Source organism: Schistocerca piceifrons, chromosome 2 (genome assembly GCF_021461385.2).
Source record: "Schistocerca piceifrons isolate TAMUIC-IGC-003096 chromosome 2, iqSchPice1.1, whole genome shotgun sequence".
Taxonomy (NCBI): Eukaryota; Metazoa; Arthropoda; class Insecta; order Orthoptera; family Acrididae; genus Schistocerca; species Schistocerca piceifrons.
In genome coordinates this window covers 514606018-514631661 of record NC_060139.1, presented here as the reverse complement: position 1 = coordinate 514631661, position 25644 = coordinate 514606018, and the positions used below count along the sequence as shown (strand labels likewise).

The window sequence follows — 25644 nt, the reverse complement described above, 5'->3', positions numbered from 1 at the left end:
TAATCTCAGTGTTGACTTAGAATACCAGATCCTTTTCGTTGCCCGAAAACTTTTCCACAGTTACGTGACCCACTAAAAATAAATGGAAACTGGTGCACACCAAAGCTTCTTATTCTCACTGTAAGGGGGTATCGTTGTGCGCAGTGGTGAAATTTACTGTCAGTTGTATTACGAATTCAGAGAAAAGGCCGAGTGTTGCACTCGCTCGACTTGTACGATCAAATATTTGCTTTGTAAGGAACAATACACTTACGCTCTTCCATTTTTATCAAGAACTGGGACCCAACTTTCAGTCACGCGAATAGCTGCTTGACGGCATTAGCTGGAGTAGCCTCTTGAAGACGTTGGTAGATGTAGTTACAGACCTGAAGTCAGAAGGCAGATTAAGGAACTACACACAAGACAAAGATGGTATTTAAGAACGGCGATGGGGGAACTGATTTGATAGGTATAGCAGAGTTTTCAAACAACTATGTTGTTTGTCACCAACACATTCAATTTATATGCTCAGAGGCTAATAAAGAAAGTAGTAAAAAATGTAAAAGGAATAATCGTATGAAGAGAAAGAAGAAAGACAAGTATTAACACGAACGAGTGATGTAGTCTGAATCAGAGGGTAAAGTACAGCTTATGATGGGTCAGATAAAGTGAAAAACATTATGGCACGCGGATAAACGAAGGGATGGCCAAAGACGTGAGAATCAGCAAATATGAAAGTTCTGTCATGTTACCCCAAGGTAAAAAATTTAAAAAAATAAAATCTTTTAGATACCTATGCATTTTAAACTAAACTGTAAACTCCTCCCGCACAGGCCATGAAGGCTCAAAGGTACCGACTGGCCGCCGTGTCATCCTCGGCCCACAGGCGTCATTGGATGCGCATATGGAGGGGCATGTGGTCAGTTCACCGCTCTCCCGGCCGTGTGTCAGTTTCCGAGACCGGAGCCGCTACTTCTCAATCAAGTAGCTCCTCAGTTTGCCTCACAAGGGCTGAGTGCATCCCGCTTGCCAACAGCGCTCGGCAGACCGGATGGTCATCCATCCAAGTTCTAACCCAGCCCGAGAGCGCTTAACTTCGGTGATCTGACGGGAACCGGTGTTACCACTCCGGCAAGATCGTTGGCACTTATGCATTTTAGTGACTTAAAATTCAAAATAAGTTCAGAAAAAAAGAGAAATTGAGTATCCAGGGGTGAGAGACCTTTTGTAAACTTGAAAGGGTTTTTTACGACAAAAACAATTCTGATAAATTAAGCAGTAGATTCAATAAGTAATTTTATCTTGAGTATTAAATACAAATGAATCATGGAAAGTCAGACAGTTGGTCAGTTTTTAAATGTGCGTTCACAGACTAGTGTTAGAAGCGAACTGAAAGAATGACGAATGAATAAGTACTTGTAAGACTACCAGAGGAAACAAAACTAATGGAAATGATAAACATGTGAAAAATACATTGCTTAACATTAAAACGAAGCACTGACAGGACATGGTTGGTTGTCAGTGTAACTTCGTAGACGTCCACACCACCAGCGGATATGTAAATGAATAGAGTGGCAATACTATGTGAGAGACAGAAAGGCAACCTGAGTGCATTAGTGTTGTTCGTTTTTAGCGTTGTTAACAGGCCTGGTAGGCTACGTTACGAGCATGGACAGCGTTGAGTGATCATTGTGTAAGACACGGAAATGCCGAATTAACAGCGCTTAACAGAGTTTGAAACGGCCTCGTTGTGGGTCTCCATTTGGCAGGCAGGTCGAGCTGTGCAGCATACAGATCCGTGGGACATATGTGACAGTACCCTAGTGCTGTCCTGCACGGGAATGTGAGAGCGAGCATACTCGTAGTCAAGGTTTTGGTCCACCACATCTGACCGCCACAAGGCAGGAGCACTGTATAGTGCATCAACTACATCGTAACCCCTTCGGGACCTCGCCTGCTGTCAGAGAGCACGTAATAGACTCGCTGCAACGCTGTGTGTCATCCTGCACCATTGATCGGAGATTAGCAACAGCTTGAACAAGGAATCACCATCGCATGCGTGGGCAACGGTTAACACCACAATGTCCGCCCCTTGTAGCTGAGTGGTCAGAGCGACGGAATTTCATACCTAACGGCCCGGGTTCGATTCCCGTCTGGGTCGGGGATTTTCTACGCTCAGGGATTGGGTGTTATGTTGTCCTTATCATCATCATTTCATCCCCATCGACACGCAAGTCGCCGAAGTGGCGTCAACTCGAAAGACTTGCACCAGGTGAACGGTCTACCCGAAGGGAGGACCTAGCCACATGGCATTTCCAACACCACAATATAAAAGGCTGCTTTTGGAGTGGTACTGCGACCGGGAAACATGGACTGCTGGTAAACGGTGTCTCATTGTGTACAACTATGAAATGCTGTTCTGCATTACCTGTATGACCATTGTCGGGGAGTATGGCAGCAACCTGCGGTGAGGCTCCATTCTTCCTGTGCTTTGGGGAGGTACAGCAGTGTTACTACTAGCGTCATGGTGTGGATAGTGTCGTGTCCTGTCCACTCGTCTAATACAGGGCACCTAAGGAAACTGTTTTCTCGGATAGCTGAACAACGTTCAAACAAATATTATTAATGGAGTTTATTTTAGTAAGTTAAACTGACAATACTTAACTTTGCATATTTACAAAGATGGGTCGCAAGCAAACGGCGACATGCAAATAATCTAAGTCCTTCGATATATACAATTTCCATGTAAGTAAATAATACAGTTCGCAAGTCACTGCTGCAGTGCTTATATCACGGCTCGTCCTCCAGTGGAACCACCGCTAGTAGATTCAATAAGTATTTTATCTGGAGTATTAAATACAAATTAATCATGGAAAGTCAGACAGTTGGTCAGTTTTTAAATGTGCGTGCACAGACTAGTGTTAGAAGCGAACTGAAAGAATGACGAATGAATAAGTACTTCGCTTGTATAGGAGCCGCTACTGACTTGGTGACGTCCTAGTCGGCATACTATAGGCTGACGTCGTCTCACAGCCCTCGCTGCAGTAACGTTCCAGGCCGACGTGATGGCGCTTGATGTTACGCCGTGAAAGGTAGCCATAGGATATTATGTCAAGTAACGACTGTTAGTTGATGGTGTTGAGACAGCAACCAACTACAAATTTATTTTAAGTTCCTTTATTCAAAAGGGACCGTTACCAGTTTCGGATCATTACAATTCATCATCAGACGGCTTTCATGCTTTAATTAGAACATGCGCTACGTTTTTTTATTGATTATTTGTCGTGTTTGAATCACGACAGACGGCTTTCATGCTCTCATAATAAAAAAAAGCGCACCACATGCTTTAATGAAAGCATGAAAGTCGTCTGACGATGAACTGTAAGGAACGAAACCAGTAATGGTACCATTGTAATAAGGAACTTAAAATAGATTTCTGGCTGGTTGCTATCTCAACAACATCAACATTTGTTTTCAAATAACAGACACGGTCTCCAACCATGTCATCATATGACAAAATTCCACGACTTCTAGCAACACTTATGGCACAACGGTATTTCATGGATATCCTGTGTCCTCACGTGCTACCTCTCATGTGAGAGTATCGCAGCGCCGCTTTTCAACATGACAATGCTCTCTGTACTGTCTGCATGATGTTGAGTTACACCCGTTGTCATCAAGACCTGTCCCTCACAGAACGTGCTGGATTAGCTCGGACGTCAACTCCGGCCCATTATCACTACCGAGGCTACCAAGGACTACTTGCAAAACTCGTGGACCAGCTCGCCTCAGGAGGGGACTCAACAGTTTTATTTCAATCTTCACAAAAGAATCAGTGCACGCTTCCGGTCCAGTGAAGGTGCAGCGTCATACTGACAAGTGGTCTCATTCTCCAAGTTGTTCGCATTTATGACTCGATTTTGTGATCACTGAAAGAAATTCATATATCCTCTAAACAATTAGTTTTATTTCGTTTCCGCTTTCCTTTCTGCTTACGTCACTGTATTATCAGCCAGTATGTTGGGCGGAACACACGTATTGCAAAAGAATGTGCCTGTACGTGATGAAGAGTCACTGAAGAAAATATAGCAGAGAATAGATTATGAGGAAGGTTAATATTTGTAACTCTGGATAACATTTGAAGTGGAGGACATTACGACAAGAGGGAGGGCAGAGGAAGGTGGAGAGCTCCAGCCGATACCCGCTGTAAGTGAAGACACATATACCAAAGAAAAGGACGAGTGAGTTGAAGACACGGCCACAATCTTTCCGAGGTAGGATAAGCTGCGTGGCTTTTAAGTGATCGGTAGGGAGTAAAATGTGTTTCATAGAATAAAAGTATGGAACATAAGACATGTATGAGAAACTAGCAGAACATTCGACAGTCGGTACAAAGAACGTATCGCAGCATGGAAATATGGAACAAGCCGCTCGACGTTTTCAGAACATGTACGACAAAATAATAACAAACTTACTACAAGAATGAAAAACATGAAAATAGTTACAATAAATAATGAAAGACATCTCCTAACCTTACAAGAAAATAGCTACATAAACAAAACAACAGCTGAAAAGAAGCCACTATGAAAGTAAAACCTGAGAACGTTGGTGACACTTAAAGAAACGATTGACACTATACACGCAGAAAATGGCAGTTACAGTGCTATATTTCCAAAACAGCGACCACGAGGAAATGTTGAAGCTTTCAAATAGTTTTCCACATGAGAGTAATGCATAGACGCTGATCCGTAAGCACTTTATCATATTATTATGAAAAATTTAATGATGTGTTTTAAACCTATGGCCTGTATGTGTAAACATTTCAGGCCACTCACTGAAGTTGCCTTCTAACTAAGGTGAAACGTGATTGGTTGCACAAAATAAATTTAAAAAAATAAAAAATAAACATAATGTGCCGTATGCTAACTTCAGTCTTACTGTGCAGTCTTACTTTTGAACTGTTTCAATCTATAGAATAATTTATTAATTACTTAATTTATTTATACTTATTGTTAATAGCAGCTGTTACAAGAGATATCTCACTTGTGTAATGTTATAGTACCTTTGTCTACATCCTCTCTCAAGCACAGGTTGGCAAAATTAAGCTCCTTCCAACAATATTAATCTTTTCCTTCCTCTTAATGTATTCGATTCCTATGTTCGAACCATTTTTATATTACTAAATGACAAATTCTTTGGTTTTCACAGGATTCGCAAATATCTCACTATCTTCCATACTATAAGTAATGTTTCTTCAAAAGTAAATTTTCAGCTATCAATAGCTCCCATGAAAATGAAAAGAATAACATCTTGTATAAACAGAACGCTGATTTTTACAACAGAATTACGGCCAACATTCTGGCATCTGACTTTCAGTACCATTCTTGTAGACTCGCTGAATTCCACTCTACAGCAAGCACGCCAAACGGCAGCGTTTATAGAGACAGGGTTTTAGGGATACAGGAATTAACCATATACACTGACAGATAGGATGAACAGAACAGCAATCAGGGAGTGTTTCCGATGCTGCTGCAGTGGCCGGGGAAGTGTCGTCGTTGAGTGACTGTGGGAGGGTGCTACTTGACTTGTACATAATTTCTATTTAGCGGAATGAATGGCAGCTGCTCTACATACGAAAAAATTAAAGTTAATGGAGACGAGTAGGAAAAATAAACCTATAAGGTTGAAACAAAATATTTGTGATGTTCTGCTGACACAGTCACGTCGATTAAATTTCTGTGTGAAACATTTCAAAGCGGTACGTGTACTGCCCGAGTGTTTTGGATCACCACCAGATTGGATTACAGGAAGACATCGAAGCAATTCAGAGCCAGATTTTATTTTGGAAAAACTGCTTCTCAGTGGGAACCCATGTGAAATCTTCATGTCACCGCACTATGCTTGGTAAACAAAGGAAAAGTCCAAGCCACATTAATATTATAAATCTGATAGAGGAAAAAATAGTGTTATACGATACTTACTCTACGAGACGGTATGTTAAAGAACTTGTATACATGACAAAATCAAAAATACTGCCTCACATACGCTTTCACATATATTTACATAAGAAACGAGAACACACAGACACCGACTAAGAAACACTGTATTTTGCCTCGCAAATGATTAAAACAGTGAAAAACCTTGTTTTCCCATAGTATCGATAATCGTGTTTAGCTTCGTATTTCTAGAACTTCCTGGAACCGGAGGTTAGCACACTTTGGAATAGCTGAATATCTTTTACTAGTTGACATTCTGATCATGAGGGGAACATTCTCTCCGTCTTTCGGCGGTGGGTTGCAAGGTTCATAAGATATTCTTCATTTCGTGGATAAAGGTGCTACACTGCCGACGAAGAGGTAAGTGGGACTCAGGAGACGTTACACATCATTGTGAATTCCTACAATACATATAAATCGTGTACATGTTGTCTCACAATAAAGTAAATACTGATGCACTTAAGACACCGCATCCAAAATATTACTACGCTTCTCTTCTTTTTTGCTCGAAGACAGCTCGGTGGCAGTTCATGAGTTTGATTCACCATTCAGTTTTCAGTTATCAGCCTCATCTCCGGCAGAAAATTAATGTGACTTATTTCTTATTCCTGATTAGTTCAGACAACGAGTATTGTACTACGAGGTGCGGCGATAAAACAATGGGATTATTGCTGTACAACATTTTATTTCTGAAACATACACATTTAGTTATTGTCACCCTCAATACACTCCCCGCCTCTCTACCCACGACGCTCCCAGCGGTTTTTCAATTGAGGTGACACAGTATGTCCTATGCCGCCAATGTTAAATTATCGAATTTTGTGACCCATTATCTTGGTAACTTTTTAAGACACCAATTTACTATTTTCCATAATTATTGAATGCACCTTTCTAGATACACTGAACTAGAATTATTTCTAAAAATGTGGCATGTTATCTTTTTTCTCAAACACTCCATGTTTTGACAGAATTTTGAAAGTAAATGAACATAATACAAAACAACTCAGGATATTTTAATTATTCTAGTTCCACATGTGTTGAGTCTCACACTTGGCATGCTGTGAAAATTTCATGTCTCTACCATCATTCCTTTCTTAGAAAACGGGCCATTTATTGCAAAAAAAGTAGTTCAGAGATACTGAGGTTTAAAACTTTTTTTTATAACAAATTCTTATACAGACTTGCTTCCTCCTTTTCTTTCTTGCTTCTTTTGTCATTTGCTGAGCAGCTAACTCTGCTTCACATACACGAAGCTCAACCAGTTCCCATAGTCCTTTAGCTAACTGCTCCAGAATCTTAAGTCTTTCACAGTTCTCACCATTAAAAGTTATTACAGCATCAGACACTGCTAACTTTAGAGTCATAAGGCCAACAAATTCATTTTTAGCCATACATCACCACACAACGTTATTAAAAGACTCATTCACATTCTGGCTATTCCCTTGTAAACACTTCTTTAGTAGCTCAGGATTTGCCAAATCTCTGTAAATAGGTTTGCTTGCCTCTATTACTGCCAAAGGGAGAGAATGTTCATGTGTAAATTCATGCAGGGTGCCAGAAAATTCAGCCTGCCTAGATTTGCACCAAGTATTTGGTGGAGGTGGACACAAAGCATGACATGGCTTTTCATCGGTTGATATTCGATGAAAGAAAGTGTTCCACACGGCTCTTTTTATCTTCTCTAAATTGTCAGAGTTATCACTAATTGCCTTCCCATAATATTCCTGTAATATATCAATTACCTTGTCCATTAGTCTTCCAGCACGTTTTATTGTCTTGCCATCAGACAGTTTTGTGCTACCCAACATTATTTTTAGGTTACACAAACGTGTTCCCATCCTTTTCTTGACAAGTCCTACACACTCAAGTTTATATATAGGAACATCATATTGCTTACTGTTTTGTACTGCAGTGAAAGCCTTGCTGTCTGCATCACCTAAGTAATTCACACATATATCACCTCTCTCCTTCTGCGTACGCTGGAAAATGTTAACTGCTCCTTTTACCTCAATTCCTCCACTTGTACCATCATAATTTTTGTAAACTGGTGCTTATGAAGTACTCCGTTCTTCTGGTTCACTGTACAACCTTGGCAGTACTTACTGAGAACTTCAAAATCCAAAACTTTTCCAGTGGCAATACTTATTGCAGATGTAAAACCATTTTTAAAACTAAACCCACGCTTTTGTGAGGATCCATCCACAGCAGTGCTGATGTCTGCGTCGCCCTCATTTTGTTCAACACCTTGTGATGTAGCAGCAACCATTGAATCTTCAGCCACAGCATTTACAGAGTCCCCAATCGCTGTTACATATATCGTATACCTAGAAGGTGGTTTTGGCAAATTCAACAGAGTGCGGAGAACATTACCAGCCCTTGCACCTTAACCAATGCATTGAAAGCCATAGAACAGCCTCATATTAATTTCATACAATTCGTTACCTGAACACTTTGATGAAGTATGAAATGCTTTTTTCGTTTTTGCACTCCCGACATTTAATAATTAATTTAAACACGACACCTATTCTAGCTCCAATATCCGTATAAAGTTAAATTTCACCACCACAAAGACAGAAAGAGACAGTTTCAGAAAGAACTTGTGCAAGGATTTGCAGATCAGTTATGAGGTTGTCCATAATATCATTACTTTTGCCACTGTCACCCGTCTTTAAATATACTTTCCTTTCCGATGCACTAGGGGGCGTGGTCGCTTCAGAAACATTATCTTGGTTTCCTCCATTGCTATTGTTTTCAAATACTTTAGAAGAAAATGCAGGTCTCACGTATCTGTTACCCGCAAATTTGCGTTTCGTGAATTTACTTCTACGCTTTTACTCATTTTACTTACGTATAAAAAGCAATAAAAGTTAGCTTACTACAAAAATAGGCAATAATCACTCTACTTTCAACGATAACTGGTATTAGAAACAAAAGACTGGCTTGTTTATTCGTAATGCCAACCGCTGAGACGTAGCAGTAGGCCAGGGGTTCCCAACAGGTGGTCCGCGGACCCCCAGGGGTCCGCGAGCTATGCCAGAGGGGTCCGCAAGATGCTTTTAGAATAAAAAATATTTTAAATATACTTCGCATGATAACAGATTTTTTGTTTTGGCCGCTTCCTACATGAGCAGAGCTTTAACGACGCTAACTTCTGAGTCTAGCGTCTACCTAGAGTCAACTGATACTAGCACACTAACGCAAAACCAGAATTAGATTAGGCAAATAGTTCTGCTGTATGCCGTTAGACTGCGCGCGCTGCCTCTTTGCAGCTGATTTTTCAATAATGAATAGGTCAATTTTTTTTAAGTACCAAAAATAGAAAAAGCGTATAAAATGACTCTTAATTTGGCTTTTTTAGGTACTTAATACTGTGATATGACAAGGTACCAATCATGCTCGATGAGGGGGTCCTCGAGAAAATTTTGTTAGGAACCCCTGCAGTAGGCACAAAACAAAGCAATTCACAGACTTCTAGACTGTGTAGTTCCCAAGATATGGCTGCCCAATTGTTGCAGTATATGCGTAGCTGCGAAATTTTACAGTCACATGCCAACATTCAAAATATTATTTGAAGGTCTCACAATTGTCTGGTTTTAATGTATTGTACACCTAAATGTTCAAGAAAATCCAAAGTACATTATCTAGTAGAAAACAGAAAATGTAAAATTTCAAAGAATTTCACGTACAATGTCCACTTGATGGGAAACATTGCTGGAGGTCTTCATCTGTGAGCTCCTTGATGACGCATCCTGCTTTTCCTTTCGCTGCTTTAGTGGACTGAAATCTTGTTCCTCTTAATGGAAACAAATAAAATTCACATAATGTTACGTCAGATGAAGAATGTGGGTGGTCTAACACAGGGATGTTGCACTCGGCTAGAAACCTCTTAACAGGCAATGTGGTATGAGAAAGTGCTTTGTCTTCATGCAGAATCAACGATTTGCTATTCTGCAGCTCGGGTCTAAGATTCTTCGCATGTCATTACTTTCTCCAAGACAATATGATCATTTTCAGCGCTATTCAAATCGCCAGTACAAAGATTTTCACGAGCTGCTTTTTGTTCGATCGTGAGAATTTTCGGTACCAGTTGCGCACAAACTTGTCTCAAGTTAAATTAGCTATGTAAAATTAGCCTTATTAATTCTTTGTCAATTCTTACAGTTTCAGCAATCGATCGAATACTCAACCGACGGTCATATCGAATCAGATTACCTGCTTTTCATTTGGTTTTAATGTTGAAGGGCCTTCCCGGCGTGAGTCATCTTCCACGTCTTCATGGCCACCTTGCAATCGCTTGTACCACATAAAATATCGGGTAGGTTCTGAAAAGTATTCGCCATTCTCTTCTTTAGTAGAAGGCAGAGCTCAGATACCGTCTTACCGTTTCATATGAGACTTATGACAATTCGTTGCTCTCTTATTACCCTTATCACTTGAAACCTGGTAGCCAAGGGAAGGCAAGATTCGGTTACGACTGTGGACGGGGCCGTAATCAGTTACTATTGGTTGCCTTTTAGTCACACAATTTATTTTAATCCAGTAATTCCAGACTCAAGAATAAATAAAAATAACACACGTTATTAACGAAGGAATAAACAACTGTATAAATAATAGTTTATTCAGTTGGTTACAATTTAACAAATCACTATAAAATACAGATACAGCAGATAATGTTTTAAAAGCAAGCCTCTGTGACATGGGCAGAAGGCCTTACACGCCAGGAATGGCAATAAATTAAGAACTGTTTAAAATTCACTGCAGCTTACAAATTAGGTATTGAAATATTAGAGGCAAGTCGCCACAAACACAGCAGAAGGCATCAGGCTCCAAGAGTGGCAGTAAATAAGGTTTTAAGGCGTACTGCTAAACTACAAATACAAAAGTAGAATTTTAAGGCAAATGACCACAATCACGGCTGAAGGCTTTGCACGCCAGGAACTTCAATAATACCCAAAAAATTAGCAAAGGTTAATTAAAAAGAAAAAGCAAATGATCAACAAACGGGTGAAATAAGATTATGATTAGCTTTGTAACACAAACCTTAACATCCACTGAACACTACACTGCTAGATTTATTCCAGAAGGCGACCATAACTATTAACTAGACATATATAACCTTTAATATAGGTATTGTAATAAATAATACAATAATAAAACCCAAGGACCAGTACATAAGTTCCTTAAAGGGTACTGAGGCAGATTATACCCGCAGAAGGCGTGGACTGAAGGAGCGTTAGACTGAACTACGGGCCATCAGACTTCCATTTAGAACACACATGTCTTACAAGAACCAAGGGGCCACAGATGGTGCTCCAGGAATCGACCTCTGAGAAAGTCCAGCAACAAACACTTTCGCGGGTTATGAGATACGCAGCCAAGAGTTGCATTCACTTCAAAGCTGGTACCTCAGATTAGTGGCAGTCTAACGAATGACTAATGATAATCTTGCTGAAGTTACCTTACATCCGGTAAACCAAATGCAACGATGGAACAATACGCCAAAGCCGGTACCGCCGGTCTGCACTACGTACCCAGAATACTGTGTTTAGAGCGCCTGGAACGATAAAGGAACCACTACCACCAGAGTAGAAGAATCGCCAACCCACCTACAATCAAGGACGCTGTCATAACTACACGCCTTACCGGATAGCAGCGGCAAGGCGAGAAAACTTACACTACCGTTACGTACACTTACCCCCCAGGGCAGGTAACTGGGGCGTTAGCGGCCACCAGGCAAGAAAATTTACCGCTGGTTGAACCTAACACATTGTAACAAGTTGAACGCAGTAAATACTAATAAGAAGTCGAGGAAAGCTAATCAGATGCGCCTTTCCCAAGCACTCCATTCGCTGCTCTTCGCCTCGGCGACACTACGAGCAGCAACACGAACCCAAGTCACTAGAGATGGTTCAAATGGCTCTGATCACTATGCGACTTAACTGCTGAGGTCATCAGTCGCCTAGAACTTAGAACTAAATAATCCTAAGTAAGGGCTGTGGTCACGAGGGCGTACGACCTCGTCGTAAACCGGATCCAGCAAGCTTTAAAATGAGTGCAATTTATTCCAGGTAGAGAAACCTCCACCACTGTGATATCTCGCAATTCTCCAGTGACTCGCTACGGTCGCAGGTTCGAATCCTGCCTCGGGCATGGATGTGTGTGATGTCCTTAGGTTAGTTAGGTTTAATTAGTTCTAAGTTCTAGGCGACTGATGACCTCAGAAGTTGAGTGGTATAGTGCTCAGAGCCATTTGAACCATTTGATAACAGCCGCTGCCTGCCACTAGCGGACAGTCAACGCTTGCGAAACCGAGTGGCGCCAGTCAACACGAGAAGAAGACAAACAACCGCAACCATGCAAACTATCTGATACCGTCTGGCCTCCAACAGAGAGCGGAAACCTACAAATAGCACCAACGCGAGCCGCAGCACAGCTCATCACATATCCGGCAAAACAAAATAACAAATCTTAAACAAACGAAGGCACCGGCCACACAGAGTTTTTTCCACAGACACCAGGTGTACAGACCGCATTCGACTGAGAAGGTTTCACGCTTCACTGCTATTGGTCGTTCAGCTTTGGCGCATGCGTACAACTCTGTGACAGCATCAGTCGCTCTCTTTTGTAGCCACATCTCACACTGTGTGCAGCTGGTATCTGTTGATGAAGAATTCTTTATCTCTCTGTGGTAGATAAAAATGTCTATACAGGTAGAACTTTGTACCAAGTTTTATGTAGAATATTAGGTGCTACCGCCGGAATTCACGTTCGCCATGAGGTTGACACATCGTGAATAAAAACCATATCCTGTTTTGTAAAATTACAGTACAGTCAATAGGAGTAGTATCAAATCAGAAAATAGGTTTGTCTTGCTGACAGACTTCTTAAGGGGATCAAAAATTTATCACTCAAGCCAGTAATATACTAGATAGCAGCGTACTCATAGTATCCCGCAACTTTTTATACGAGGTTTCAGTTGAATAACACCCGTTTCATCCAAGTAGCCCGTAGTACTAGCAACGTAGCGAGTAGTTTGCGTGACGGAGCGCTGTCTGTCTAAGTAACAGACGCCGTAAATCTGACGGACTGCAGCAAAACCTGTTATGTAAATCAGGCGTTTGTGCGTTGGACAATTACTATTCAACACGCGCGTGTTTCAGCGAAGCCGCAGTTCTCGGATGCCTTTGGTACTAACACAGCGAAAAAACGGAAAATAAAAATCACATCTTTTTTTCGAATAAAGATGGCAGCTTAAACAAATGTGGTGAGATCTGTGATTTGGGTCAGAGTGAGCAACCGTATTACCGATGTGTGCGCTTCGCGCGCTGCCTATCGCCCGGCTTGCTTAGGTATTCCAGTCTCCTCAATGCGGCTTTTGTACACCCGAGAAACAACATAACATATCGGCAGAGACGCTTTGAATCAGAATGTAGACTCGTATGGGTACAAAATCCCATCCAGCTATACAGATTCAGTTCATGAATGGGCAAGGTGAACGCCAGAATTATTACATTAAAGAAGTCGCTGCCGACTTTTCTTTCCATCTTTGCCCAAATGAACTGTTACACTGTCTCCAGGAATCTCGATGTTAACAGTACATTAATAAAATGTGGTGCAAGATACACATCGTGTTCCTGGCACTGACTTGATAAACATATTGTTGAAACATCATAACCGAACACCCTCTTTATATAATGTATTTCTTAATAACTACAGGCAACCCACAACCAACTCTTTCCCGTCGAAACAGAATTAATTCACCAAGCCTGATTCACTGCCGCCTCTTGCAGGGGTCTCAAGACTGATAAACCACGAGGGAAATATACGACGTTTAGTATCTCATCGGGGGCCGTTAATTATAGAATGAAATAATAAATTAATTTATTGTTGTAGCACACAAACACAATATTCAGTGAAGACCTCATGTACATACACCTTATTACTCTTTAGTACACTTAGCGAGAGGTATGAAATTTGTCTTTTGAATTTAAAAATATTTGAACCAGTGTCTCTGTCTGTTGTATGAGTTAAAGAGCTCGTAAATATTCGTCACTGGCATTACTTCTGCATTTAGATTTCTTAAAATTTTTGGAAAGAAAATGTTTGTCCGTACCTGTAGGCAGTGCTAAATGCAAATAAATCTATTGCTAAATCTCTTGAGATAGTTTCCTTATGGAAGAAACTTGTAAAAGTGGACGAGACTTCCTTATTTACACTTGCCTTTCATGGTGCTATCAGCTTACAGATCACTGATTTCTATTTTCAGTGCATATGATCATCATCAATTATTGTTTATCCTGCCGTTCTCGGTTGCGTGTCATATTATCTTTATAATAATTATATCTATAGATCTCGCTTAATCACAACCGCACAAAACAAATTTTTCTTGCCATACGTGTTTCGCCCTTATCAAGAGATCTTCAATGGCAACAATCGATTATGCTGGTCTACATGTGCTCTTTTTTTTTCATTTAAAACAGTTGTTCCCCTTTCTGCCATACGAAATTTCGTTTTCACAGCACCAAGAAAAATTATCTTCAACTCGAAGCGCCACTGTATTTTTTGCAAGAGTAACTGCTTTTCATTGTTTGATTTCGGTGAGACGCAGTTGTTTCGCTGTAATTAAAATGCATCTCATTATGTAATCAACTTCGGCGAATGACTACGCTTGTTTGGCGATTTCTTTTTCAATTCGTAAACTTACTTTCGTAATGACTTCACTTTTCTGACAGCATGCCTCTAAAACCATTTAACTGAAAACGAAGTTCATGTTTACGTATTTGGAGTTTACGTTCACGCAGCTTGTCCCTGGATTTATAAAACTGTTCCCTCTGCTGCTTTCGCAGTGGTGACGAATACTGTATTCCACAATAGCTTCGTTATATATGAAAGCAATGGTTCGTTGTCCTTCTCTGTAACGAAACATTAGCGACCAAAATAGTTTTAAAGCTAGGACACACGGTATCCCCGTTTCTCTTTTTCGTTTAATCATGCATACCGCTTACGTATTCATAAGAAAAAGAAATTTAAATAACAACGGAGTACACAACCAGGGAGTCACAGGCAGCTGCAGGATGAGCGCTTCTCGAGGTATCTGTCACAGTGTTATATATGAACAAGTGAAGGTAATGCTACCAGCGGCCTCTCTTTGAAATTAAACGAGCTAAAAGAACCGTGCGCTAACTTTAAAAAAAATTCCGCTCAAGTGCGGGTCGTAGTTTGGAGACCCCTGGCCTAGTGTGAAGTCCTCACTAAATTTAAGGATAAAAGCCATTCTTGTACTACACTGAATAAAACACCATACTTTCGTACGTTTCAGAAGCAAGGAGTACAGCTACAGCAAACTGTTGCAGAAGATTATCTACTGCGCGGCTCCTCCCGCCGGAGGTTCGAGTCCTCCCTCGGGCATGGGTGTGTGTGTATGTGTGTTTTGTTCCTAGCATAAGTTGGTTAAAGTTAGTTTACGTAGTGTGTAGGCCTAGGGACCGGTACCTTCTGCAGTTTGGTCCCTTAAGAACTCACAGACACATCTGATTTTCTACTCCCTCTCGAGTTATCTCGCTGTCGACAACATCCTACAACGCAGTTTGAAATAAAAGAAAGAAAACGGCAGCAGTTTTCAGCTTTTTAGCGAACAAAATAATGATTGTTACAAGTCACAGAAAAAACTAAACAAAATATAAGCACTGAAAAATCAACATCCTGTCGAATGAATTTGAATCTCACGATATAAGCGGACTTGTGTTGTAGGACTCAGAAAGGTCGATGTAACGTAGAGTGCGAAAGCTCTGCGCTGTGTGAGAAATAAAATCTAAGGTGTAGTTGCTTTAAATGAAATGACTGAAGTATATTATAATGGGAGTACCAGTAAAAACTTGTCGTTTCAAACGCACGTGTCCTTACGTTCCATTTTAACGAAACGATGTTATGTGCCTTTCGCGATAAAATATTCCAAACTGTCATCAGAAATACAGCTGACAAGGAGACAGCGCTTACTCGTCATCACCGATTTCATTCAGATTTATGGTGAATACAGTCCTTGGCCAGAAATGAAAGTGACAGAGGCGGGTGATCCAGATGGCCAAGCGTTTAGGAAAAAATAGTATTTTTGTCCCGTTCTGGCGAGGCACGAGCTATTTACGTTAATGTAGTTTTCAGGTAGTGGTTGGTGCCGTGGGTAACTACAGAACCGTAAACCGAAGGACATAACGTTGAGTCCCTATGCTGAATTTTTTTTTAATTTTAATTTTCAGTTTTTACTTAACTTACACTGCCGATAAACGGAAACAATGTTCAGTATACTGTACTTACTAAAACTTTCATAAAAGGCATGAGAAAGAACGGCAAAAAAAGTGGGATTGCAAATAAATTTCCAGAAAGGGACTGTAAGACGTACACAAGAATTTCGTATTCAAAATTACGTACTTTATTATTTTACAGTTGGTGATTTACCTGTGCTGATGTGTTATTTGTCATAAAAACAGGTGAGCAGTAATTTTCTCGGCGTCTTGCCGCATTTTCGCAGTTACTTGGTTGTTTTAAACTTTCTATAGAAAAACAGTACTCTCACGCACTAATCGCAGTTCCTTCTTCTAATGTCATTTTCAGAGTCGTCATGGACGCTCTATACAACGGTTTTTTGGAATTTATTTGCAATTCCAAACTTTTATTCGTCTTTCCTTTTCCTGCCTTTTATGAAAATGTTAATAAATATAAAATATTGACAATTATTTCGGTCTCTTTACTATGTAAGAGCCGTTAAAAATTGAAAATAAGAAATAATTGCACATAGTGAATCGAACCCGGGACCATGGGATTACCATTTGGGAGTGTCCTCACTGCGCCAACCGCTGCCTGAAACAACTCTCACATAAGCGGCCCATGATTCAACCAACCAGTGGCCAAAATGGTATTTTCCCCAAATACTTTGCCATCTGGAACTTACACTTCCGTCACTTTCATTTTTGGCCAAGCCCTCCATACGCCATAAATTTGGACGAAATTGACGATGACGAGCAGACGCGGATCCCTTGTGAGCATAATAACGTGTGCAAACACAGCTTGTAACAAGACTTTGAAGATGATTTTTTTAGATATAGTCTATTTCCTAGTTTCATGTATCACCACTGTACGGAAATGTGATGAGCAGGAGGAAGTACAAAATGACTGATGCACTGTACTTATGGTCACACACATCTAGAGTACAACGAATTCACTTCAACAAATCGAGTTATACAAAAGAATCGGCGGCGAAGACAGGTCTGAACATTAAACATGACTTTATTCTCCATATCGTTTACAAAATTGTGATATTTCTGGCTTTGGCCGCCAGTATTGTATCTTGCTAGAAGCTCGGCTTGATGCAGCTTATTACTCGTGAAGTAGCATATGGAAGAAAAGTGGAATGAGGTACAAGCAGCAGATGGTACAGTATGTACCACTCCCGTGGGAGAGTCCGCCAATTTTACAGAACTTGCTTCTGGTTGGTCGGCACATTCGGGTGCTAGGCGCCAAAACACCTATCTTCTCTTATTAACTATTTACATACTTTTCATTGCATAGTATGGCAGTCTCTCATGGTTATCCTACGAGTCTACCATTTTTGTTTATTAAATTTCACTTGTTTTGAGAAACATAAGAGTAATGATATTACGCCTAAGTGCTTAGGATACCTTCGGGTCGCTTAGGCGCGCCTGTGAGACGAAGTATTTCGGCTGCGCTAGTCACTCTGTTTCGGGTGTTCTGCAGAGCCAGACGTGTATCTCTGTTTCGGACGGACACGTCGTAATCTACATCGGAAGTTGTCAGAACAGTTACCGTACTGTTAAGAAAGCTATGTCGAGTGTTGTAGAAGATAATGTAAAAAGTGGTATTTTAAAGTATAAACAAACAGGATACAAATCTTTAGCATCATACAGCGCGTCAGCAACCGTACATGTATAGAAAATAAACAATTTTTTCAGCCTTCAGTTGCAAGGTAATTTTTACTCGTTTACCTAGGTTTCGATTCCAGTAATGTAATCTTCTTCAGAACCTATGAATTAAACCACATACGGACATATATTACACACTGAAATGCATCATCAGTCTTATGATTGAATAATAAAGAAATCGTGATACTTACAAAAAATTAAATTATTTTGAGAGCCAAACACTGGCCATGTCACAGATTAAAAATTAAAACAATAAAGACGCATAATCATAAGATTATGTCTGCCAAGATATACGAGTAAAAATTACCTTGCAACTGAAGGCTGAAAAAATTGTTTATTTTCTAAACAGGATACATTAATGAAAGGTGTCAACTACGATCATTGTCAGTACCAAAAACGTTTAGGGACTCTTATTAAATCTCTACAGATCTCTCCAGCTTCCAGATCTGACTTCCAAAACGACAACGTATAATTTATAATATGCTGCTATGCCACGACGATATTCATAGATGTCTGCAAAATTAATTTGCCCTTGAACTACAATAACTTTGCATGGATGTATATGAAATTCGTATACAACATTATAAGATAGTACGTAATCAACTACTTAAAGGATTTTGCTAGCAATTATTAGTTTTACTACACTATTTTTAGGCTATGCCGAAACTTACATACGAAGAACAGGGGCATTCATGTTAGCTTAACACGTTCAGGTCGGCGCTGATAAGTGTGTTTCCTGCTATGAGACTACACGCATATTCATGTTTCCTTTCATCTGGCGGCGCTGCTGTTCGTATTTCTCGCCTTGGGACGGTGATCGTATTCAAATGCTCTAAGCTACTAGTTCAACATACTGACCTCCGTATAAGTCCATTCTTTGAAAACAACATATAAAATAATTTTACACTAAATTAATAACAAAATGTGTGATACCTATTTGTTCAGAAAGCTTTTTCGTTTAAAGGTCCCACAAAATTACATTTACACTCATATTCAGAAAAAATAGAGCACCTTCAATGACTAGAGATAGCACGTTCATATTCACAGGACATGTACGTACGTACGTTCTGTAGAAATGATTAGCATTTCAGTCACCTCGGTTCAGCATGTGCCCTGTTGCCTGGTAAGCTCAGGGTCCGCCATGGACCCTGATAACGTGTTTCATGTGTGATGCCATCGACGCGTATCAGACGCAAATGGCGGCCTGTGGTATAGCCATTCACGCTGCATTCACCTGGTTCCAAAGTTCATTTGTGGCGGTTGGCATTGGGTCGCAGCACTACACCGGTCGTTTCATCATATCCCACACATTATCGACTGGTGACAAGCCTGGTTATCTGACGAGACAGGGCAAATGCCTGACGTCCTGTAACACCAAGAAGGCACGTGTTCTTGCAGCAACATGTTATCGTGCATTGTCTTGCTGAAAAATGGCGTTTGGGGTGTTGTGCACAGAGGGTATGGCTACGGGTCGCAGGATGTCTTCACATAAGTTGTACTGGTCACAGTTCCCTGGACACGCACCACCTGTGACTTATGATTGCACCCAATAGCACCCCACAGCAATAGGCCTTGAGTTGGCGCTATATGTCTTGTGCGAATGCAGTCACATGCCGCTAACCCCTATCTGCGGCAAACCAAAGCGTGGGCATCATTTTCACGCGAACAGAACCTGGATTCTCCGAAAACACTGATTCCCTTCCTGTCCCCGGACACATTGTTCCACACAACATTGCCGTCTAGCATGTTTCTGCAGATTCGTCAAAGGCAGCCGGAGAAGTGCAAGACACGCACATAACCCATGCCGTAATAAATGGCGAAGGAATTTCACCTCTGATCGTTGCACTGCCGGAACACTTGTCCCACACGAGCAGCAATTTCCCAGATGAATTCATCGCATTCTCTCACGCCAATAATGCGCTCCCTTTCAAACTCACTGATTTGACGATACGGTTCACGCAAACGTCTGCGAGGCATCCTGCACGTCTGCTTACGTCACACTGATCCATTACCTTCGGTTTATAGCGACAGCGAGAGCCGCAGGCACAGTTCACTGGTAGGTGACGTGGTTCAAATCCTAATCATTTTTGCAGAAAACCCTAACGTACATTTCCTGTGAATATGAACGTCCTATCTCTAGTCGTTCGAGGTGTTCTGTTTTTACTGAACTTGAGTGTACAGTTCTTCGTTCCTCCTGGTTGATGGATAATACATCATATGTTAAAGTATTGGAAGTAGCATAACTGGTAAAGTCGAGCGTAAACCATAGATGGTACACACAGCTCGATGGGAGGGTCTAGCGTGAGCCACCGGTGGTTCATGCTGCTTCGTCGGAAGGTCTAGCATGCGCCTCGAGTGGTTCATACCGGCGTGAACATGTTAAATCGACTTCCTACATATGTTCAGCTATAAAACTGATTCCTACCCGTTTTGAGACTTGATACTGGAGAGGAGTAATACTGGTATACTCTGTGCCAAAGAAGTCAATTACATTGATTGACCGCGTTAGTGCGAAAAGCCACATGCTACCAATTTAACGGTACAGGGATCTTCGTTTCGAATATCTTCCACGCAAAGAATAGTGACCTGTCTGGCACATCCTGCATATATCTTTAGTCTGAATACAAGCTTCTATCATGGATTTGAACTCCTTAGAGATGTACTAAGTTAGAAGAAGATTAAGACTGAAAATGAAGTGCATCAGGTAATCGATTAAAGAATAATGCAGTAGATAAAAACGGTGCTTTTAATGTAGGATTCATGTTTTCTTAAACATTGAGCACTTTCACTTATCGGAGTACAGACTGTGTTGGAAAATGATAAATACGTTCTAAGCAGTTTTGTACACGTCACATATCCAGAAGAAATGGTAAAATTGCTTTTGTATTTGCTGAACCCTTACACTATCTTTTCACAATATTACTAAAGCGCACTCTACACCGTGGCGCGATGGTTCGCAGTCTGGACTCTGATTTGGAACGACAGGTGTTCCAGTCTCCATCTGTCCATCGAGATTTACGCATGTGATGCTTCTCTAAACCTTTACGCGAGATGTTCCTGTCGAAAAGACACGACAGATTTTAGTCTCAATCGCTTGCTCTACCGGTCTTATGATCCGTTTCACGTCACCTGGTCGTCGACGGGCTATTAAAAACTAATGCGATTTCCTGCTGCCGCTATTGCACTTAGAGGTGTGATCGTAGAACGAATCATTTTGTAAGTTATTGCTGTTGTCTGGTCCAGCGTTCTGCTTCAAAGCAAATATTTACCACCTAAATGCATTCTCTTTTCGCTTTCTTTTCACTAGCATTAAGAGTCTCAGGGGGATATTTTCATCGGTGGTGCCAGGCAGCGACAAGATGTCTGAGGTCAGACGGAACTGCCTTTGTGTTTTCATCTGCGATACTTTTGAGTTCTTGTAGCGGCGCACAGCACGCGATAACTTCTATTCATAAATGAACAAAAACTTTTTATCTCGATTCGCACGCTGTTTTCTCTGTTCAAAGTAAAGAAACTGGTTTATAGAAAGGTCTTCTTAATGTGCTGACAATGAGGCTATGTAGAGTGTCTCGATAGATAAAATCATTAGACATTGCCATGATAGAAGAGTTTGATATAATTTTTGTTTACATCATCTCTTCCTGGATACGAGAATCAGCGACTCGTATGTACTACATATTTTCAGTCAATGAATTTGACGTGTTAGCCTTATAATAAATTCGGGTATGAGATAGAGATCGTACAACAGTAATGATTTACACACGTCATAAATATTTTATGCCTCCCTTTTTGATTCTATATTTTGATTTAAAAAGAAACAGAAATAAAGGGTACGTGGAGAAATGTTGAGACAACATAGATAAAAACGGGAATGTCTTTCGAAGACGTTGCGTAGGATGTACCTACACGATAAAATCCTTGATTCTTAGTGTGGGCAAGGCAGAAAGGGCCCAGTGAAATGACGGTAGAATTCAACCTGGCAATCCGAGTGTGCACTCGAGAACGACGGGCTTCCAAGACATCGGGCGTCGGCAGTGTCGAAGGCCATGGGTCGACGACGGTTTCTCTAAGTGGGATGACGAGCTCCGGGACATCGGGCGTCGGCGGCTGTTCGAGAGTATGGCTCCGTGATGATAGTTGGCTGTGCGACGACAATGTTTCCGACACATCAGGCGTCGACGGGTGCCGGAGACGGTGGTTCGATGACGGCGGTCGCCGGTGAGACGACCTGCGGCGAAGCGTGGCACATACGAGCGACAGACAGCGGTGCTGCGTTACGTCAGCGATAGGTGCTCACGGCGAGGGCCATAAATCTGATCGGTGTGTTGCTGGGGCAGCCTGAGTGAAAGCCAAGAATGGTAACGGCCGCAACCGCTGCTCCTATCGTTCTCGTATCTTTCTTGGGGCGAAGAATGTGAGACGGTGTTTATCCTTAGATATTTACTGCGACAATCGTGTGTATTACTGTTCATTTATTTAATTAGTGGATGCATATACAGCCACTTCGGTAGCACAAAATTTACGTCAGTTGACCATTGTTTCGATTGCACTACGGCGACTTTCTTCAGAATAAAAAGTTAACATGCAATACCTACAAAATATAATGACATAGCTTGAAATAAGATACACTTAATAGTATTACTTCCATAAATTACGTACGAACAGAATGTATTTACATGTAATCAAACCATCTTTTAAAAACTTCTGAGCAAAAGTGCTCTCGTCAAGGAAATGTCTTAGGAATAAAAACTAAAATTTAAAAATATAACATGACTGCCAACTAGATAAAGTATTTCACGGAATACAGTGATAGCCGCAAGGTAGCTTAGGGCCAAGAGCGGCATCACACAGCCGCTGCCATCAGACTAAAGGGCTGACACGCCGAGGCATCCACAAGGTGGTCACGAAAACAGATTCGCGCCATCTGGTAGGAAGTAATCGAATTACAAACAACTTAAGTGCAAATGAGGCATTGCAAGGACAATTTGAAGTATTATTGGTAACAAACAGGAACCAGCGTATGAAAGTTACAACATCACGTTACACTCCTTTTTACAAAGGAAAATACAATTCAGATAGTATGCAGAGAAAACATAAAATTGGAAGGAAAAGCGATGTTTAGAAGGTTACATTGAGAAGAGTATAGCTAATCAGACAATTTTAAGTAGCGGCTCTATACGCAGCATAATGTTTTTTCAAGGTATAGAGCCGCTAATTAAAATGGTTCAAATGGTTCGAATGGCTCTGAGGACTATGGAACTTAACATCTGAGGTCATCAGTCCCCTAGAACTTAGAACTACTTGAACCTAACTAACCTAAGAACATCACACACATCCATGTCCGAGGCAGGATTCGAACCTGCGACCGTAGCGGTTGCGCGGTTCCAGACAGAAGCGCCTAGAACCGCTCCGCCACAGAGGCTGGCAATCAAAATTGTCTCAGTGACGAAACTCTCCTCCCAAGAGTCACCAAAGACTCGCAAAACCTGCCCCCATTTCATGATCACAATGCGCCGAAGATTCAGTAGCTCAAAATAGTTCAGAGTTCAACATAATGATTCATAAATTAACACACGCAAGACAACAATAGTAACTCATTCTGCGTATGATCTCAGTTGTGTAAATCAAGAGTCTTCGCTGGACCATATTCAGACCTCTCGGAATATAAAGTCCCGTGAGAAATTAAAGTAGGGTAGCGGCTGTTCACCGCACAGAATCAAGCACCTATACGACCCAATCACGTAAGTTACCTCAGACAGGTCTGCCTTCTACAAGATTCCGACATAAAGTGTCACGAATCGCTCCCTTGAGCTCTTCACTGGAAAAGTCCCAGCACTGTTCCGTACTCTCCATCTCTTATTTCCTGAAGGCCACCCCCAACAAAAAAAGCATCGTCCTTAGGTCCTACAGACATGATTTAACTTCAGCTTGGTCCCTTTCCCGCGCTTAAATAATATATTAGAACAAAATTTAAGTAAAAGAAATGTTATAAATATTCGGTTACAATCAGACCATGTACAATGATTAGAAATAAAGGTTTTTGCAGAAATAAATAAGTTAGTATTTTTGCGCAAGTGTTCTCACGTTAAATGACAGCGAATGTTCGTTAAATTTTGATCAAACAGTTATTTATGCCTTCTTGACGGAAGCACCCTTTGGTTCTCTTTACAGTTGTGCTGTCCGCTAACTCTTGCGATTCCCCACTTTTAAATTAGCACAGTTTTCTAATAGCATATCAACATTTGAATCAAGTTGCTGTCAAAATAAACTGTTCGCTAAATAAATACAAAAGTATGATAAAGTATAAAGTATTGATTCTGTGTTCTTTTTCTGTGTAAATGTGGAGAATACAATGTTATAACAAACATTTGCGGATTGAAAAAGATCCCAAAGACGTCGTAAATCACTAAATGAAATAGATACAAGTATGTAGTTTCACGGATGACAGTTACAATGCCTTGCTATCATCTGAGATATCATTTGTTGAAATTATCAACCTTTGTTGTTTTAAAGGTATCGAAATTGTTGTGGCATTGGCCGTGCCTCATTTTCCTGAAATTGCAGATTTATTCACAATTTCTTTAATTTGTAACTGTGATTTATTGTCTAAGTGCGGAGAACTGTAACTTAGTCATCTTTATTATCACACAGTCTGCCATTTCTTGGTTCACTGTCTGTCTTCCAAAGGGACAGTACGTCCCCAAAATTCTCCGTACTGTGATTAACCCACATCTGGTCCTTTGCGCACACACACTTGGTTCGCCTGGAGCGGCCGCGGCTGGCCGCCCGCCGCCACCACGCACTCTCGACCCTGGAGCGGCACAGCTTCGCTAATAAATTCACCTTAGCTTGTACCAGTTCTAGGCAGTCCATTAGCTCGCCTACATTCGCGTAACGTTGCACAGTGACGCTTGTTACCAGGCGCCGTGCCTCAAAAAAGGACACTTTGTGAAAACGACTTGTTTTAGTGGATTTCCCCATGTGGGACCCGCATCGTCACTACAGTGGTCCCACATCACCCCCCCCCCCCCCCCTCGTTTGGGAATCTCCCTACCGAATCAAGTGCCCCAACATCACCATGTGCCTCTCAATCTCCGGTAAGAAGTGGTCATCTTATTTTGGTTCATCAGTGGATATTTGTTAGGATTTTATTTATAATGTGAAATACGCTGTCCCTAAATGAACCCAAGACCTTGAAATGATACATAACTGTAAAAAAACATTGCCTGAAATGTAAGTTACTGCCGGCCGGGGTGGCCAAGCGGTTCTAGGCGCTATAGTCTGGAACCGCACGACCGCTACGGTCGCAGGTTCGAAACCTGCCTCGGGCATAGATGTGTGTGATGTTCTTAGGTTGGTTAGGTTTAAGTAGTTCTATGTTCTAGGGGCTGATGACCTCAGCAGTTAAGTCCCGTAGTGCTCAGAGCCATTTGAACCATTTTTTGTCAGTTACTCTGAGACGTTCACTTTAAAATCTGCCATATCTGTTCTAGTCATAAGGTGGTAATATCATTTTGATTTTTGTATGTTGTCGATATGCTTGTCAGAGACAGAGAGCAAGTTATGTTACTGTTAAACAATCTTCGATCTTGTCGTGGCACGGTCTTTGCCTCTGCGCAGTCTGATGTATTTGTAGTTGAAGTGTGGTAGGTGACGGATGTACCGGGTGATCAAAAAGTCAGTATAAATTTGAAGACTTAATAAACCACGGAATAACGCAGATAGAGAGGTAAAAT

At 41.1% G+C, this 25644-nt stretch overlaps 1 pseudogene; it reads right to left on the bottom strand.

Annotated features, from left to right (window-relative positions):
• Positions 1 to 1006: 1006 nt before the first annotated feature.
• LOC124778505 lies at positions 1007 to 1124 on the bottom strand (annotated as a pseudogene).
• Between the last annotated feature and the right edge of the window lie 24520 nt (positions 1125 to 25644).